The sequence below is a fragment of the Culex quinquefasciatus genome, chromosome 3, assembly GCF_015732765.1.
Source record: "Culex quinquefasciatus strain JHB chromosome 3, VPISU_Cqui_1.0_pri_paternal, whole genome shotgun sequence".
Classification (NCBI taxonomy): Eukaryota; Metazoa; Arthropoda; class Insecta; order Diptera; family Culicidae; genus Culex; species Culex quinquefasciatus.
The window spans coordinates 112,754,046-112,775,233 of record NC_051863.1 but is presented as its reverse complement, the minus strand read 5'-3'; positions in this window follow the sequence as shown (position 1 = coordinate 112,775,233).

Genomic DNA, 21,188 nt, shown 5'->3' with positions numbered 1-21,188 from the left:
CGTAGTTACACATGTGCTTTAATATTTTTATTAAGAGGTACTCGATGTTTTACATTGAGTAAATTCAGGAGCAAATGGGTTAAAGCTCCCCTAACAAAATCAACAACAACATGGAGCTAATTGTAACTGTGTGCCCCTTGGGTAAACAGGGACACATGAGTTCTATCACAAATTTTGATTCAGTCAATTTTTTTAAGTGTGAGTGAGAACATGTTTTGGTTTTAGTAATAATAGACAGAGAATCTCAAAATAAGTAGGATATCTAAAAAAAAAAAAACTCCTGGGATTTTTTGAACCGCAATTTATAATATGTACATTTTGTGCACATCAATGAAATTTAGCTTCGGGAACATGTTGTGTATCAATATGAGACCATATTTGCTTAGCTTTGTGTCATAATTTCATTTGATTTCTTGATTTTTGTCGTGGGCGAAAACTGGTTCCAAGGGTGTGCGAAAATTGGATTTAGGGGGGCGAACATAGGCTCTTCAGAGCACTTTATTAAAATGCAAAATTTTATCAAAAATGAATATGTAAAAGATAAAAACCTTGTGGAAACTTAAAATCAAATAGTTTATCAACGTTCTACAACAAATAGAACCGAAAACCATAAATTGTCATCAAATTCTCATCAAATTTCCTAGATTGCCACTATAAAGTGGGCGATTTCTGGGTCCTCTACCCTATTTGATGTACAATTTCACCGCTTAAATTTATTTATTTTTTAGTATCAGACCCAATGTGGGCATGAAACGATTTGAAATTATGCATTCATTTGCACTGTTTTAAAGTTTTTTTTTAAATGAGTCTAAAGGCTTGAATGCGGAGAGCACCCAAACCTCTTTCTATTCCAAGAAACCTTCTTTTGAGTATCTTCGAAAAAAAATGCAGTATTTTGCGAAAATTTGATTATTAGTCAAAAAAGTCTAATAAAACTGCAAAAACATACCAAATTTTGCAACCCCCAATGCAAAATCTAAAAAAAATGAGTACTTTTTTGTAAAATTTTCAGTATTTTATTCAAAAAACTCTTGATCAGTGAAAATTCATACTAAATTTCGTTTGATATCAATGTTGCAAATTATTCAAATTCTAGTATTTTCGAAATAATATTACAGTCCAGACTCAATTATTCGAAGGCCTTGGCAATATTTCACTTCGGATAATCAAAACATCGGACAATCGAAAAACGAAAAAAAAAATATAACTATATATATATATAACTTGAAAACTGTGCACTTTATCAAAAATTCACTAAAGTACTTTTTGATTTCAAATTCGATTTACATCGAAAGATGAAGTTGAAAAATTTTTGCGACCAATATTTCGATTTTTTGAAAAAATCTGTATTAATTCAAAAAATCATAACTCGGTCAAAGATTTTTTGCCCATTCTGGAAATTTCTGAAAAGTTGGCATTTTATGTCGTCTAAAACATATCAAAAAATTAAAAAAAATTAAAATAGTGTTTTTTTGCAAATCAAGTTTTAGTGACAAAAAGTTAAATAAAAAATCACCAATTTTTTTTTACCGTGTATCATTTTTTTCAGTGTAGTCCATATCCATACCTACAACTTTGCCGAAGACACCAAATCGATCAAAAAATTCCTTCAAAAGATACAGATTTTTGAATTTTCACATATCATTTTTGTATGGACAGCTGCCAGATTTGTATGAAAAATTATATGGACAAACTAATGATGCAAAATGGCTTCTTTGGGCATACCAAAGGCACCAAAAAAGTTTCAGCCGGACCAAAAAATACAAAAATTAAAATTAAAGAAAAAAGACCGATTCCGTAGAGAACTGCTCTGTAATGACAAAATTTATTAAAATACAAAATAGTCTTGATTTGTCTTACTGAATTAAGCGGGTCCAAGTCCGGATAATCCCGGTGCAACTTTTCCATTCCACGTTCTTCGATTGTTTCTCTATCGTTTTTTTCTCAAATTGGCAGTTTTAGAAAGAAATGTGAAGTCGGAACCAATACACTGAAAAAAAATCGATTCTTGAAATCGTGAATTAAATTCACGAATGCGAGAACCACGAAGGAATATATTCACGTTTATAGTGCAAATGCACCATACTCATGAATAAATTCCTTCGTGGTTCTCACATTCGTGAACTTAATTCACGATTACGAGATTTTTTTGTTTTCTGTGTAGGAAGGGTGATAACATTTTGATAACATTCTGAAAATTCATTAGAAAAAAAATGATACCAGTAGAAAAATGTTTTTAAAAATATTGCGTTACTGTTTGTTGGCTCAAAACTGTATCGATGGTATCGTATGACTGTTTTCAAAGATTGAATATTACAACGTAACATTTTGAAACAAAATGTATTCAACGCCCCTGCCTCGATTGCCTAACATCTACTTTCACTCGCTCAAAATGCCAACCGTATCATCATCTGCCATAAATTTGCTACTTGTTCAGCTGCCTTGTTGTCGAAGGACCTCCCCCCCGGTGGCGGTGATGGATAGGCTTCGAAAGCCAAGGTTAGAGATTCAGCCAGAAGGAAAAATCCATGACGATCGTGGGTGGGCGAGTCTTATAAGTGGATTCACTCGATACAGCCTGTTCCTTCAACTGGTTGGCGTTACGAGCTCATACTTTTGTGTGTCCCGTTCCCTGGAATCAATGTATCACTTTGACGACGACCTACAAGATCCCTTTCCGCCGCTGGGGAGCTCTCTCATAGTTGAAACTGCGTCATTTTCTAGATCCTGAAAGGGGTGGGCCTCCTGCGTAATTGATGGCTTACTAACACAGCTTGTGTGAACAGTGGTAATCCATCACTTGAATGACTTTGGAACGTCGTCAATTTCGTGCCAACAAAGCTAATTCTACACTAATTGAAGGAATTCGATAGCATTCGAACACGAAGATTGAGTCTCGACTCGAAATAAAGGTGCGTTGTTTTTGGAGATATTTCTGTCTAAATTTATAAAGCAATTCTATGAAGCTCAGCTTTCTATGGCGACAACCCCCTTATCACACTCAATCTAAAATCTGATAAAGTTGGAACTGCTTTTCCCACGCTAAATTTCTCTAAATAAAAGCCTACCCAAAATTTGGCCCCACAAATTGTCAACCGCAGATGGGTGAACCCGAAGAAATCTTCAACCCAAGATCTCCTTACGAAACCTTTTTTTTTCTCTCTCTTCTAAGATCGACCTTTTTTCCACTCAGGTGGAAAACTGCCCGGAAAATCGTCTTTTCCAAAGCAGACTCGAACGAAATTCCTGCCCGCCATCGGGTTTGTTCTTTTGTGTTTTGAGTTGCTGCTGTTGAAGTCGCTGAAAGATCTCGTATTAAACGGGGCTGGAAAAGGACGATAGAAAAAAAAGTTCCAAATAAATAAGCGGTGCAAAAAGGCTGACATAATCTTATCAATTTATCTTTCGCCATGAAAGGCGAAGTGGGAGCAAATCTGCTGTTGTTGTTGTCTCTTTCATCCTTGAAATGAGGGGGGAGATGGTCTTTTGGGTGGTAAAATTGACAGAAATTGGACAAAAATATTCAAGAAGGAAAGGTTTAAATTAGAATTGTGCAAATAAAAAATCATCAAATCAACAAATCAACAAATCAACAAATCAACAAATCAACAAATCAACAAATCAACAAATCAACAAATCAACAAATCAACAAATCAACAAATCAACAAATCAACAAATCAACAAATCAACAAATCAACAAATCAACAAATCAACAAATCAACAAATCAACAAATCAACAAATCAACAAATCAACAAATCAACAAATCAACAAATCAACAAATCAACAAATCAACAAATCAATAAATCAACAAATCAACAAATCAACAAATCAACAAATCAACAAATCAACAAATCAACAAATCAACAAATCAACAAATCAACAAATTTACAAATCAACAGATCAACAAATCAACGAATAAATAAATAAACAAATCAACAAATCAAAAACTAAAACATGTCACCAAACTACTTGTCTTTAAAAACCAAGTGGGGTCCTTCTTCCTTGACAGTCCCTTCAATTTACGTGGCGTACGAAAAACATCGTAACGCTCGAAATCGCATGAATAATCGCATTGTGTAAAGCGTAACGATGAAAAATATGACCGTAACCTGGGCGTCCGTTCCTGCTTTCCCCTAAGGTGGGAAAAGTTATCCTACAGATGGTTATCCTAGGAATAATTTATAGCGCTATGGCGGCCATCTTTATGGCATGCGGGATAACTTGTCATGGTTATCCCAGGAACAATTTTTAAGAGAGATTCCAAAAATTCAAAAAAACGAACAATTAACATTACCTGGACATGTTTCTTGGCAAAACTTACTGCCCTACATTCCTGGAGTATGAAAATTTGGATGTGAATGAAAATCCAGAAATATTTGATCTACAAATATTTTAATTCAAATATTCAATAAATTTGAAAATCCTTCTAGGATGGGACTCTGGGTCATTTCCCGGACATGTATTTAGGCAAAACTTGTTGCCCTACATTCCTGGAACATAAAAATACAACTTGGCATGAGGCCATGTGAAGGCAAAATATTCCAGAAATATTTGAACTTCAAATATTTTAATTCAAATATTCAATAAATTTGAAAATCCTTCTAGGATGGGACTCTGGGTCATTTCCTGGACATGTATTTAGGCAAAACTTGTTGCCCTACATTCCTGGAACATAAAAATACAACTTGGCATGAGGCCATGTGGAAGAAAAAAAATCCAGAAATATTTTAACTTCAAATATTTAAATTCAAATATTCAATAAATTTGAAAATCCTTCTAGGATGGGACCCTGGGTCATTTCCTGGACATGTATTTAGGCAAAACTTGTTGCCCTACATTCCTCGAGCATAAAAATACAACTTGGCATGGGGCCGTGTGGAGGAAAAATATTCCAGAAATATTTGAACTTCAAATATTTTAATTCAAATATTCAATAAATTTGAAAATCCTTCTAGGATGGGACTCTGGGTCATTTCCTGGACATGTATTTAGGCAAAACTTGTTGCCCTACATTCCTGGAACATAAAAATACAACTTGGCATGAGGCCATGTGAAGGCAAAATATTCCAGAAATATTTGAACTTCAAATATTTTAATTCAAATATTCAATAAATTTGAAAATCCTTCTAGGATGGGACTCTGGGTCATTTCCTGGACATGTATTTAGGCAAAACTTGTTGCCCTACATTCCTGGAACATAAAAATACAACTTGGCATGAGGCCATGTGAAGGCAAAATATTCCAGAAATATTTGAACTTCAAATATTTTAATTCAAATATTCAATAAATTTGAAAATCCTTCGAATTTTTTTCCTCCACATGGCCCCATGCCAAGTTGTATTATTATGCTCAAGGAATGTAGGGCAACATGTTTTACCAAAATACATGTCCAGGAAATGACCCAGAGTCCCATCCTAGAAGGATTTTCAAATTTATTGAATATTTGAATTAAAAAATATGAAGTTCAAATATTTCTGGAATTTTTTCTCCACATGGCCCCATGCCAAGTTGTATTTTTATGCTCAGGAATGTAGGGCAACATGTTTTACCAATACATGTCCAGGAAATGACCCAGTCCCATCCTAGAAGGATTTTCAAATTTATTGAATATTTGAATTAAAAAATATGAAGTTCAAATATTTCTGGAATTTTTTTCCTCCACATGGCCCCATGCCAAGTTGTATTTTTATGCTCAAGGAATGTAGGGCAACAAGTTTTGCCTGAATACATGTCCAGGAAATGACCCAGAGTCCCATCCTAGAAGGATTTTCAAATTTATTGAATATTTGAATTAAAATATATGAAGTTCAAATATTTCTGGAATTTTTTCTCCACGTGGCCCCATGCCAAGTTGTATTTTTATGCTCAAGGAATGTAGGGCAACATGTTTTGCCTGAATACATGTCCAGGAAATGACCCAGAGTCCCATCCTAGAAGGATTTTCAAATTTATTGAATATTTGAATTAAAAAATATGAAGTTCAAATATTTCTGGAATTTTTTTCCTCCACGTGGCCCCATGCCAAGTTGTATTTTTATGTTCCAGGAATGTAGGGCAACATGTTTTACCAACATACATGTCCAGGAAATGACCCAGAGTCCCATCCTAGAAGGATTTTCAAATTAATTGAATATTTGAATTAAAATATTTGAAGTTCAAATATTTCTGGAATATTTTGCCTCCACATGGCCACATGCCAAGTTGTATTTTTATGTTCCAGGAATGTAGGGCAACAAGTTTTGCCTAAATACATGTCCAGGAAATGACCCAGAGTCCCATCCTAGAAGGATTTTCAAATTTATTGAATATTTGAATTAAAAAATATGAAGTTCAAATATTTCTGGAATTTTTTTCCTCCACATGGCCCCATGCCAAGTTGTATTTTTATGCTCAAGGAATGTAGGGCAACAAGTTTTGCCTGAATACATGTCCAGGAAATGACCCAGAGTCCCATCCTAGAAGGATTTTCAAATTTATTGAATATTTGAATTAAAATATTTGAAGTTCAAATATTTCTGGAATATTTTGCCTCCACATGGCCACATGCCAAGTTGTATTTTTATGTTCCAGGAATGTAGGGCAACAAGTTTTGCCTAAATACATGTCCAGGAAATGACCCAGAGTCCCATCCTAGAAGGATTTTCAAATTTATTGAATATTTGAATTAAAAAATATGAAGTTCAAATATTTCTGGAATTTTTTTCCTCCACATGGCCCCATGCCAAGTTGTATTTTTATGCTCAAGGAATGTAGGGCAACATGTTTTGCCTGAATACATGTCCAGGAAATGACCCAGAGTCCCATCCTAGAAGGATTTTCAAATTTATTGAATATTTGAATTAAAATATTTGAAGTTCAAATATTTCTGGAATATTTTGCCTCCACATGGCCACATGCCAAGTTGTATTTTTATGCTCAAGGAATGTAGGGCAACAAGTTTTGCCTGAATACATGTCCAGGAAATGACCCAGAGTCCCATCCTAGAAGGATTTTCAAATTTATTGAATATTTGAATTAAAAAATATGAAGTTCAAATATTTCTGGAATTTTTTTCCTCCACATGGCCCCATGCCAAGTTGTATTTTTATGCTCAAGGAATGTAGGGCAACAAGTTTTGCCTGAATACATGTCCAGGAAATGACCCAGAGTCCCATCCTAGAAGGATTTTCAAATTTATTGAATATTTGAATTAAAAAATATGAAGTTCAAATATTTCTGGAATTTTTTTCCTCCACATGGCCCCATGCCAAGTTGTATTTTTATGCTCAAGGAATGTAGGGCAACATGTTTTACCAAAATACATGTCCAGGAAATGACCCAGAGTCCCATCCTAGAAGGATTTTCAAATTTATTGAATATTTGAATTAAAAAATATGAAGTTCAAATATTTCTGGAATTTTTTTCCTCCACATGGCCTCATGCCAAGTTGTATTTTTATGCTCAAGGAATGTAGGGCAACAAGTTTTGCCTGAATACATGTCCAGGAAATGACCCAGAGTCCCATCCTAGAAGGATTTTCAAATTTATTGAATATTTGAATTAAAAAATATGAAGTTCAAATATTTCTGGAATTTTTTCCTCCACATGGCCTCATGCCAAGTTGTATTTTTATGCTCAAGGAATGTAGGGCAACAAGTTTTGCCTAAATACATGTCCAGGAAATGACCCAGAGTCCCATCCTAAAAGGATTTTCAAATTTATTGAATATTTGAATTAAAAAATATGAAGTTCAAATATTTCTGGAATATTTTTCCTCCACATGGCCTCATGCCAAGTTGTATTTTTATGCTCAAGGAATGTAGGGCAACATGTTTTACCAAAATACATGTCCAGGAAATGACCCAGAGTCCCATCCTAGAAGGATTTTCAAATTTATTGAATATTTGAATTAAAAAATATGAAGTTCAAATATTTCTGGAATTTTTTTCCTCCACATGGCCCCATGCCAAGTTGTAGTTTTATGCTCAAGGAATGTAGGGCAACATGTTTTACCAAAATACATGTCCAGGAAATGACCCAGAGTCCCATCCTAGAAGGATTTTCAAATTTATTGAATATTTGAATTAAAAAAATATGAAGTTCAAATATTTCTGGAATTTTTTTCCTCCACATGGCCCCATGCCAAGTTGTATTTTTATGCTCAAGGAATGTAGGGCAACAAGTTTTGCCTGAATACATGTCCAGGAAATGACCCAGAGTCCCATCCTAGAAGGATTTTCAAATTTATTGAATATTTGAATTAAAAAATATGAAGTTCAAATATTTCTGGAATTTTTTTCCTCCACGTGGCCCCATGCCAAGTTGTATTTTTATGCTCAAGGAATGTAGGGCAACATGTTTTGCCTGAATACATGTCCAGGAAATGACCCAGAGTCCCATCCTAGAAGGATTTTCAAATTTATTGAATATTTGAATTAAAAAATATGAAGTTCAATTATTTCTGGAATTTTTTTCCTCCACGTGGCCCCATGCCAAGTTGTATTTTTATGCTCAAGGAATGTAGGGCAACATGTTTTGCCTGAATACATGTCCAGGAAATGACCCAGAGTCCCATCCTAGAAGGATTTTCAAATTTATTGAATATTTGAATTAAAATATTTGTAGATCAAATATTTCTGGATTTTTTCATTCACATCCAAATTTTCATACTCCAGGAATGTAGGGCAGTAAGTTTTGCCAAGAAACATGTCCAGGTAATGTTAATTGTTCGTTTTTTTGAATTTTTGGAATCTCTCTTAAAAATTGTTCCTGGGATAACCATGACAAGTTATCCCGCATGCCATAAAGATGGCCGCCATAGCGCTATAAATTATTCCTAGGATAACCATCTGTAGGATAACTTTTCCCACCTTTTCCCCTACCCAATCTGGGAATAACTTTGAGGGAGAAAGGGGTTTGGAAGCAGTTTGGGGAGTTCCACCAAAGAAGAACTGAGAACGAAAGTGAATTCCTGATGAATATATGTGCCCCAGCATGTGGTCCGCCTCTTCCACTGTAACCTTTTGGGTATTCCAACAAGTTCTAAGAAATGGTTTGAGAGTGGTGAAGACGACATTTCTGAATGTGAGGGTTGGTGGTTAGCATAAAGATATACGTTTCAATGGCTGATGGTACACCATTTTTGCGGAGTTTAACCTTCTCCGAACGAGCAAAACAAGGAGAACCTTCACGCTTCCTGGTGAGTTCAGAAAAAAGTGAAAGAACTCATGAGGGCCGTTTTGGCGTGTCTTTGCTTGTAACCTCTCCACCTGAGTAGCGGTTCTATAGAAAACCAAAGTGAGATTCCTGCTTGGAAGAGGCAGTGGGAGGGAAGCATTTATTTCTCTCTCTGTATGCATATGAGTGGAATAAAAACGGACGAAAACGAGAGTCTCGGCGCTTGATGAATATGTTTATGGGGATAAAAGGCACCATTTAGTGGTGAAAAGGGAACAATTTATGCCGGGGGCAGAATGGTGATTTTTATTTAGCTGGAAATGAGCAATTTTCACTGCCATGTAGGGCACCGTTTATTGAATTCTTGAATGAAGGTGAGGTTGGGAAATGATACATGATTTTAATCTGACACTAAATCTGGTTTGTGTTCTTATTTTGCTGCTTGTAATAGACTTAATTGGTCTAAAATTTTGAATAAAATCAACTCAACTCAACTCAACTCAACTCAACTCAACTCAACTCAACTCAACTCAACTCAACTCTTCTGAAGCTTGAGGTGACCAATTATAAACTTTGTATCAGAGTTGTTGTTGGTGTGAAAATCAGAGTTGGATATTCTACCCAAGGAACACACTTTGTCAGATAAACGTATTTCCTAACTGGTTGTATAACCAATCCGTCTCGTTACCACAACTTGTTCTACAACTCCTGTGAACTGGAAAAAGCGCACTTATTTTTGTTGTATAACTTGCCAGAAAAAGATGCAAGTTATCAGAGTCAGTTGTACAAATGTATTTGACAACACTGTGCCATCTAACAAGAGAATCAACAAAAAAAGGGAGCGTGGTTTACGGATATGCTGTCAAATCAAAGCGCACACTGGAAAGGAAAGTTAGATTGAAAACAGCTATCTAACCGTCGACTAACTTACATGTAAACAAACGTTTCTTATTAGAATTTCAATCAACGACGAAGCTAATAAAAAAGTACGCTTGTTTCTGCAAGATTCATTTAAAATAATTCGAAATTGAATTTAAAAAAGAAAAACAATCATGGCGCGCATGTGATTAATGTGAAATTCCCTGCATGGCGAACTTATAGATTTTCCTTTTTTGATGAACTTCCTCTGTCCCAAGATTCGATCCGATGACTTCGAAGATTTGTTGTTATCTCCAAGGCAGGTCCAGGCGCGCTTCCACATCTCTCCACGGGGCTTCATAATAAACAAGCTGGCCCAAGCGTCAATAAGAAGGCTGCTGTCTGTTTTGTTAACTAAAGAACTTAACTCCAACGAAGGCTGTCATTGCAATTGAAGTTATATAAGTTCGTTTCAAAGCAGTTTTTAAAACTCCACTATATAACTTTGTTCTAACCAACCATTTCAACTGTCATTTCGATTACCGTACCACGGAGTAATATTGAAAATCGGTATAGTTTTGATTTGTTGTTTTCTCTATCATAAACTCTATAAGCTGATAATTTTTGTAGCTTTTACCAGCGATAATCAAATGAATCGGTCAACATTCAAAACTATTGCAATCTTCAATACATAAACATTTTTGAAACTCTAAATTCCTCATGTACAAATTTACACCACCTAACAACACGCAATGTCAAGTTGAATATGTTTGTTGAGCATCAGTTATATAATCTATTCTCCGATAACTTTTGTGTAACAAAGCGAGAAAACCTAAGGTTATTTATAGAATGGTTGGCCACGCCCATTTTTGAGAAGATGCCATCACATGACAATGTTAGATAAGCAGTGAAACAAACAGTGCAATATTGTTTTTATTCAACAAACTGTTTTCGAGTAAAATATTGCAGATGAGGGAACAGCATCTTGGCATATTAGCACTTTGACGTTCAATTACAGCTCATAAAAAGTGTTTTCAAGTGAAATAAAGTGATAAATAGCTCAATAGGAAGTGAGCAAGCAAGTTTCTATCAAAATTGTTCCAAAATATATTGTTTAAATAGCGAAAATTAGCAAATTGGATGGTGTTAGGAGCGAGTGCATATTCCCAACATATTCCCTATGTTGTGCATTAAAGTTGGAAAAGAGTGAAGTTGACTGTGTTTTAACACTTGTGTGGCACAAATCTCAAGAGTTACATAAGTCAGTTATACAAGTAGTGAAACAAACTTTTATTTAACTAACGTTGAAATTTTTTCTCGTATGTTGATCAAAAACAGCTGTCTAACTATTATTCAACAGACGACAAGTTATGAGTGCTACTTGGGTAGGAAAGCTGGAGTCAGAGTCAGAATCCCTTTATATACAAAAGACAGAGTCGAAAACGCCTTGAAAGCCTTGACATTCAACTGATTAATATTGGAGTAGCAACTACTAGAAAAACAAATATTATGTTGCATTTCTTTGCTGATTGTCTAGACCTGAAGTATGGTTTAACATATTTTTTCTCAAAATTTTCTTCTTTTGCTGTTTGAAGTGACATCAGAATTCATCGAAACAGGAAGGAATATCTATCCTGTCGAAGTATTACGCAAATCTTTTAAATCCAGCTCACTTCTATGTTTTCAAACGTCCATCTGGGTTACAGTTCACAGAACACAAAGAAAGTAGAAAAAAAATCTGCTGAATGGTGCAATTTTACACCTGAGTTCCGTCTTTCTTCCGTTCAAAGCGAATTTTCCCAGTTTTCCGGTGAGCTCGAGAGAAAGAGAGAAGGGTCTGCGTAAGCATTCGATTCTATAAAACACATCTGCCGCTGACATTATTTAGCATATTTTTCTAGCTAAAGGATTTTGCTCTCCATGAACTGTCTGTTTGGTTCCGATTAGGAGGTTGGGAAAGGGGGAGGATGATCTGAAAAGGATTGGGAGGTCAGTTTGTTCCGACAACTGCTGCTGCTGCTGGTTTGGTTTAATTTAGAAAACTCCTTTGAAGAAGCAGCAGCAACAGCAGCTGGTCTTGATCTAGATTACATAGAATGGATAAATTATGGCTTCTCAAGTGCTATCTGAACGTAAACATCTTTTTTTTCCTTTCGAAAAAGGAGATTTTTGCGCAGTGTCCGGTCTTTTTCTTCGTCAGATCATAAAACTATCCTCCCTGGAAGTAAGCGTGACAAATTACACCAACTGTGCCAACTCAGGAGCATCACCATAAAATGTCTTACGCAGCTGAAGCTGCTGCTGCTGCATCTCACTGAAAATGTCTCAAATTGCACCGTCCAAACGCTGCGAAACAAGAGTAATAAGTGCCAGCCATAACCGGGTTGAAAACTAGTTAAAAAGTTTATGGAAATATGCAATTGCATTTTATTTATGTTTATGCATTCATATTTCCAGAGCCGGGCTGGTCTTGTCTGGCAGCCACTCTGACAAACACCCACCAACCGTTTACGCTGCCCACTTTCTCGCCTTTCGCAGTCATTTTATTTCAGCTTTTTTTTCCTTCTTTTTCGTATTGTGAGAGCCATTATAACATTTTTGCGCTTTGTTTGAACGGAAAACAAAGTTTTATTTATGCAGCTTGAACAATTTTTGCCACCGTGACAGAAGGATTAAACTTTTACGCAAGTTGTGCGCAAAGAATGTTTCTACGTTGCTACTTCCCAGTCACGACGTTCTAGCAGGATTCTAGCAGAGTTCTTACAGAACTGGATATTCTAACAGCATTCTAGCAGAAATATTTTGCCGTTCTAGCAGGATTCTGGCAAAACCAGCTCTGCTAGAATATTTCGTGACTGGGTTGGGCTTGCGTCATCATTTTTGTTCGGTTGAGTGTTTGCTCGGTTGTGGAGGCAATGAAAACTTCATGACTGCACTTGAGGTGCCAAAATAACATCTTTTTGTTTTATCCTTTTTAAGTTTAAATATTATTGAAAAAATTTCTGGTTTTGAATTTGATTTAAATTTGCTATCCATCAAACTGTTATTTGAATATAAAACGTTACTATCACTTTCAGATGAAATAATAATATTTTACTAATGGGTAATTTTCTACCAACTCACACGAAATCGGGAAAAGTTGCCCCGACCCCTCCTCGATTTGCGTGAAACTTTTTCCTTTGGGGGAACTTTTGTCCCTGATCACGAATCCAAGGTCCGTTTTTTGATATCTCGTGACGGAGGGGTGATACGACCCCTTTTATTTTTTAGCATGCGAAAAAAGAGGTGTTTTTCAATCATTTGCAGTCGGTGAAACGGTGATGAGATAGAAATTTGGTGTCAAAGGAACGTTTATGTAAACTTAGACGCCCGATTAGATGGCGTACTCAGAATTCCGAAAAAAACGTATTTTTCATCGAAAAAAAAAACACTAAAAAAGTTTAAAAACTGTTCCATTTGCCTTTACTCAACTGAAAAAAATTTTGAAACATGTAATTTTAAGGGAAATTTATGAACCTTAGGAATCAACATCGACCCAGAAGGGTCATTTTTTCATTTAGAACAAAATTTTCATTTTAAAATTTCTTGTTTTCTCTAACTTTGCAGAGTTATTTTTTAGAATGTAAAAATGTTCTACAAAGTTGTAGAGCAGATCATTACAAATAATTTGATATGTAAACATAAGGGGTTTGCTTATAAACATCACGAATTATCGCAATTTTACAAAAAAAAAAAAATTGAAAAAGTTAGTCGTCATCGATCACGGTCGTTCATCGTCACGCACTGTAACTGAAAATCGCACTTTGCTGAGTTTTTGCACTTTTTCATACAATTTTTTCGGTTCGACTGCGATTACACAAAAAAGTGTTATCGTAGCTGTACAGAAAAAATCGTATCCCGAGCAGGGGTAAATTACTCGGGAATACCAAATTTTGGTATTACTTGGGCAAATAACAGAGACCCAAATGTGCCCTTGTTGCCCAGTAATAGATGGTAAAATACCATGAAATCATACCAAAGTCTTGTATGCGGAAGGGCACAACAATGCCAAACAATGTTTTTCCAAGGGTAAAATAATACTTCAAAATAAAACCAATTCAATACCAAGATGAGGTCTTCTGGATTTTTGAACATTGCTTGAATACCAAAACTTGGTATTGCCATGGTTTTATTTTAAGGTATTCCCGCGCCCTTGGAAAATCAGAGTTTGGTACTCCTGTGGTCTTCCACATACATGATTTTGGTTTGATTTCATGGTATTTTACCATCTATTACTGGGCAACCAAGAGCATATTTTGGTCGCTGATATTTGCACAAGTAGGTAATACCAAAATTTGGTATTTTCATACTATTTTTAGTGCAGCAGTTGCAGTTAGTGAAAAAACGGAAATTATTCATATGCAACAGCCAAATCTACTCACCTGATGATTCCATGTTGTTCTTAGTGATATTCTTCACCACATCGAATTCATTTATCATTGATGAACGGCCTATGCTTGAAGTTCTTGAAGATTCTGAAAAATAACAAGATTGAAACATAAGGATTAAAATTTACCAAAATTCAACAATTTGTTGATTAACTCGTTTTTCAAAGTATTTGGTTATCCCAACTTAGAGAAATTTCTAAAAAACATGAAAATCAGCTTTAACATTTTTGGGTTTCAAGTCAAATAAAAATTAATTATCTTGTCAAAATTTATAAAAATTTCCGTAGTTTCAGAGGAATTTGATTAAACCTTTAAATACCAAAATAATAATCCTTTCAATACCAAAATAATACCAAAATGTGGCATCCTAACTTTGAAAATTTTCCACAATTTTAAGTAATTTCTTTAGGGGGTATATAAAAAATGTTTAAAATCAAGTTTGAAATTTCCGGTTTTCAATGAAAGCATTCGCTTTGAGACATCATTTTAGCGCAAAAATAATTATGTTGTCAAAATTGGTCAAAATTTTCCCATAGTTTCAGAGGAATTTGATTAAATACTGTAATACCAAAAGAATACCAAAATGTGGTGTTCGATCATTGACAAATTCTGCAATTTTGCAATTTCAAAAAAATACCTTAAATTGGTTTGACAGCACATTTTGCTCTTGCATAGTCCTTAAAACAAATTTTAAAGGGTCCAGGAATACCAAAATTTGGTATTGATACCAGAGAAAGGTATTTTTACGCATTTCCCTTGTTATTTACCCATGCTCGGGATGGGGAGATGCAAAAACGAACTCAGCAAAGTGCGATTTTCAGTTACAGAGCGGACGACGAAACAAAGAGAAACGCAAAATAGTAGTTTATGCAACAAGTTGCAAAAAGAGGTTTTTTTCAGCACGAGTCGTACATTTATCCAACCAATATTTGGTACAGAAAAATAGGCTATTTCGTCGTTCAAGAATGACAGGAAAAGTAAGTAGTTTCACGACAAAATTGCAAAAAGTAACTTTTTCAAAACTCTTTTTCGTAAAATCGCGATAACTCGTGAAGTTTACAAGCAAACCCCTTATGTTTATGTTTCAAAATAGTCTGCTCTACAAATTTGTAGAATGTTAGAAAAAACATAAAATTTCAAAATAATTTTTTTTATTCTAAATAGAAAAATTAACCTTCTGGGTCAATGTAGATTCGAAAAGCACATTAAATTTTCCTTAAAGTGACATCATGAGTTGGTAGAGAATTACCCACGTTAATAATGCTAAATATATTACGCCAATATTTACAGCTGTGAGTTTTCAGCTATGATTTTAAAATGTATTAGTATTTAGGGAGCGTTCTATTGTTACGTAACGCAGTCGGAGGAGAAAGGGGTGGGGCCGTAGGCCGTGTTACGCTGCATACACAATTCTTAAAATTTGTTTGAAAATATGTTGCGAGGGGGAGGGGATCCAAAAATCCAACGAACGCTCACTCATAATTAAAATACTATCCTATCAACTTTCCTTTGCAACGTGGCGAAAATCGTCCAAACAAAAATGAACGGGTTATATTATTCCGGTCAAAAAATTTCCATGCCAAATTTGAATCAAATCGGAGCACTGTTAGGTTAGATACTGCTGTCTAAAAAGGTTTTTTAATTTTCAATAAAATAATTATAAATTTGAGTTTTGGTAGTTGAATAGATCCAAATTTGATCAAAATAATTTAAAATTGATTTTCTCACACACAAATAATTTTTTGCTCCCAAAACATAATTATTGGCATGATTATTTTTTCCAAATTGACATAAAGCTTGTTGTAATAAAAATGCTCATAAATGTGAAGTTATTTCTGAATTTGAAAAAAAGTGCTAAGAAACTAAGTTTAAGCTGTACTAGATTCAAAATGGTCAAAAAATCTGAAAAAGAAAGTCCGTTTTCAATTGAAACTCATTTTCATTGAAAAAACCCAAGATGCCAACGGGCTAGCATTTTTTTAAAGAAAATTGTCATATTTTTAAGGTAATTTTTAAACTTGGACTAAAAAGAGATTATTTACTAAAATTAAAAAAAAAATCTTTAGTTATAACTTAAGTTAAAATAATACTCAAGGTGAACGTTCTGCAAAAAGTATTCATCTACGCAACACACACTAAACAACCATTTACAATATTATTTTGAATATATTTTACATACAATTTTCTATCAAATGAGATGTAGATGTAAGCTGGGTGCTGAATAGTGGTTCGCAAAACGGCTTCAATTTTGAGCTGTCAAAGTGGAACCAATTTACTGTTCGCCAAATGTAGTGAGTATTGTTATCGATCATTAAAAATTGTTTTTTTTTAGCGAGAATGAAAAATGTGTGGCTTTTGAGGACCTAAAATTACAGTCGAAAAATCTTAAGAAAATTGAACGCGGGATTGTATTTTTTTTTTTAATTATGAATGGAAGTTGTTTATGGAGTCGATGGGGTTATATCGATCCAGAAGCTGTCTTTATCGATTGGTTCCGTTTGAAAACCAACTGGTTTAGTGAAAATCTTCTCTGTTTGCTGGATCAGCTTCACTAGAAAAAGCGATGTTTACTTGCTGGACCAGGAAGAGCTGCAGGATTCCAAAATCAGCCAGGGAATTTATCTGCAGAATGACACTCTCGCCGCAGTTCTTCGTCGCCGTAAAAATGAAAAACCTCTTCTAACCGATCGAAACTTGAAAACACACACAATTTTCCAGCAAAAAATGACAAAAACTAGATAAAGTAAAACACACACAACTGTTTATAAAACAGCTCATTTATCAGTAAGAAAAAAGTCATGCTTGAGCTTGAACAGCCTCTTACTTTGTAGAAGTAAACAAAGTGGGATCTTTCGAAAATCACGTTACGCATTCTCTCTATTCATCACCCAGGATGTAAGTTTTTCACATTTTTTGGTTCGATTTGGGTGAAAATTGTAACTACCCAAGTAACATTTTTTTCCAGGAGTTCTACAAGAGCTTTTCAAGATAGCTACAGCATAGCAGTTTGGACCGCGGTAGGATAAAACTCTCTTCAAGTACTCTTCCAAACTCCTGAAGAATTTTTAAAGAGAATTTTATCCTACCGCGGTTCAAACTGCTATGCTGTAGCTATCTTGAAGAGCTCTTGTAGAACTCCTGGAAAAAAAAATGTTACTTGGGTACCAGGGTTGTCCAACTACTAAGCGTCATAGAGACTCCCAAAGTTCAAGGCTCTCAGGATCGGTACGCCATTAGACAATGCTCATGGGGAATGCTTATGATGTCCTATGTAAAACTGCAGTTATGTTCACAACATCGAGATTCTTGCATGTTTTGATGGTATCAGCTCCATCAAATTTTCTAATGTCATAACTCTAATTCCAACCCTCAATTTGCACCGATTAGCTCAATATGGCAGCGGTCGTTGAAATTTACCCATCACACTAAACTCCATCCCAACAACTGTTAATTTTATTATTTAAATCACCTCCCTCACCCAGCCGGGGGTGCCAATCTTGGCCCGACGACGACGACGTGTATCCCTTTGATCCGGCCCAATCACCCGATTGCGTTCCTAACTGCGTCTGCGGGGAATCATTTTCAACTTAATGACCATTATCCGAGGAACCGGTCATCATCATAATCAAACGACCAAATTAATTAAATTTTCATCCCCCACTCACTCGATATGGCCGCAGCAACCGGTTTTGAATTGAGTGTGGCGTGTTTCGCCCTAGTTTGGGCGAGGCGAGGGTGGTCCTTAAGAGGGGTGGTGGCGAGCCTAATTCTATTTATCATGTTTCCCATTAATACCGCCGCCACTTCTCGTAATGACCCACTTTGTACTGGGGAACGGCTTCCCGATCCAGAGAAGCCAGCCACGTGGTGCGTCCACCGGTGGGCCACACACTTACACCTTCTGACCCCGTTGGGGATTGACGGCCAATTTGGGGCGGTTGGTGGGGTAGAGTCTACAAGGGGCGTTGCAACAACCCGGTGGCAAATTCCGCATGCAGATCGGCATTGTTTTGTGCAGCCGCCGAGCGACCGACCGTCAGTAATAATTGTCATCGGAAATGCTCAATCGAGTCCGCGCCCCCGGAACGGTTTCGATGGCCAGGTGAGGATGGCTGCACCGGATCTGTTACCCCTTATGTGAAGGCCATTGTTGTGGTCGAGTGTGTGTGTAGTGGTAGGGTATAAATTAATCGAAACTACATATTTGTACACCTCCACTTGCTAGCAACTTTTCTGGGCAAGCTGGTGACATAACGGGTAAAAGCAATTGAAATTTGAAAATAAACAAAAAAATAATGTGCTTTAAACAGCCCTAAAAATCCCAATCCCAATCCCAATCCCAATTTTGAAAAACTCAAAATTATGGTGTTTCTGCGGACAGATAACAGTTTCATTGGTCCCACAGTGCCCGCTACATTTGGCGGGATCAGATCGGTTTAAATATACACTTTTCAATAGAGAGCAAGCGAGATGTACCTCTGCTGTGGATGGGACTAAATTTTACACTTTTTGTAAACACCACTACCGCCCCCACCCAGCCAGCAGCCTGATCCTATCGTGGGTGAGTCACCTAACATTACCGCACACGTGTGTGGCTTTGTGTGCTATTTCCCGAAAACGCGATCGGGGTTTGTGCGTTCCGCTCCGACGAGAAGCCCCCGCTTACACGACCGTTCACTCAGGCGGTTGACAGATGAAAGAGGACGAGCCAGCTTGTGTCACACACACACCACAATGTGGCGGGCCCACAGCTTGACTGCGAACGTCACATGCGTCACTCAGCATTGACAGTAGCACCGGTACAGGGATAGCGCAATCTTATATCCCACATCCTCCTTCTACATTAAAAATATCCACGGTCATATTTCTTTCCAAAACTAAGAATTGTTTGACATAACATTCACTATCAGAATGTGCAATGGTTATCATATAAAGGCATACCGTTTCATTACCCACTTAACACCCTGTTAAATGTTTTAAGTCGAGCAAAATAGTTATATCAAATCAATTATTCTACAGCTGCCGAAAAAGAAACCAATCCCGAGGCATTCGTAGTTAAGTAATTTCAGGAACTTTCTGCATGGTTAGAAAGTAATCTCATCCCAAAGCTGTATTTCATAGGTACGCGCTATCTTGGTTAGCATTCGTGCGAGTATATCACCCGTGCCACGAAAACCTAAACAACAACAAACGAACAATGAATCGTGCCAGGAAAACATATACATAAACAAAGTTAGTTTCCATCGGAGTGATGGAGTCAGTAATAGCAATTTTGACAACAGCACCTAAATCCACTAAATCGTGAATAATTTAGTAGTACCATGTTTGCATCCTTCTAACACAAACCCAAAGATGAACGGCCAATAGCAAGAAAACTCTAGATAAAACCTATGTTTGGAACAGAAAAAAAAGTTTCCTGAACGGCCAACTAGCAATTATTGTCTGACAGACTTGTCATCAAATTTGTCTCAAATAAGACATACCCAAAATTTGTTTGCGTTCGTCCAACAGCGCCTCCGATTCCTTCGAGACAAATATCATTCCGGTTAAGTACCCAACATTTAGCCAAACATTCAGATTCTCGTAAGCAAAATATTATTGAGCACAACTTGCTGATTTTTTTAACCGCGGTTTTTACGCAGCTATAATGTCCTGTCACTCACAGTGAAGGAGGAGTTTGATTTTATCCGGCGATAATCAAAAATAAATTTTTTTGTAAATGTCAACAGCTTAGCTACTCGACTTAAACTGCGCAGAGGGAGTGATGTCACAGTTATTCCATGGCAAGCTGGCGCAGGTTATGTTAGCTGAAAACACTTGCATCTTCTGTTGGGGCACCTGTGCCAGAGTTTGGGGTCCGCTGCCAGCACTGTGAAGGTCAGCTGGCTTTCCCGCTAGGCTCTTCGTTGACAGCTTGTCTGTCACCATGGCACAACAGCCAAACCCAGAAAAGTTGGTCGTTTTTGGTCTGTTCACCAGACCGGTCATATCAGGCCGATTACCAGCTCAACTACCGCCTGGGACTCATGGTCGAATGTCAGTGGTTTTTGGGCGTTCAACGCAACACGACTGGTCCTCACTCTTGTCCGGAAAGACGTTCACCTTACCTAGCAATCCTTTAGCGATTTGCAGCAAGCCTTCATAACGAGGAGGTGATGGTATTCGTTCGACTAGGAAAGTACGGTACTAGACCGGAGGACAAGGTCAGCCAAAGACAGACAACCACAACCACCGTTAACACCAGAGCCTTTTTAACGGAAGAAGCCGAGCTTCCAGATTATCGAGTGAGCAAACTGTGGACACGCCGTTGATCGCTCTCAATTGCATCGATGACGTCACATGTACATGGCTCGCAGCAGCAGCATTACCAAAGGTCACAATCATGCAACTTTGTTCCGCATCACATTTTCCAAACGTGGCTGTCTCCCGTGTTGTGTCAACACGCAAGCATGTGAACCAGTGAAGACCACATGCAGTCTTCGTAACACCAAGTCCACCGCTGCAGGAGAGATTCTCCGTTATACTGTTCTTGTCATCTGTATCAGTACAAGTTCGCGATCAGCAAAACTAGCAGAGAAAACCGTCAAAACACCTCGGAGAACATCCGACGGTCCAGCATAACCTCGATCCTTGAACAATCAACAGAAAGCTGAATCTTCAAGTTTTGATCACCTGATAGAATCGTATTCGCTTATTTGATCTACTTTGACCAGAAGTCTGCCGGAGCAGTTCAACCCGTACCATAG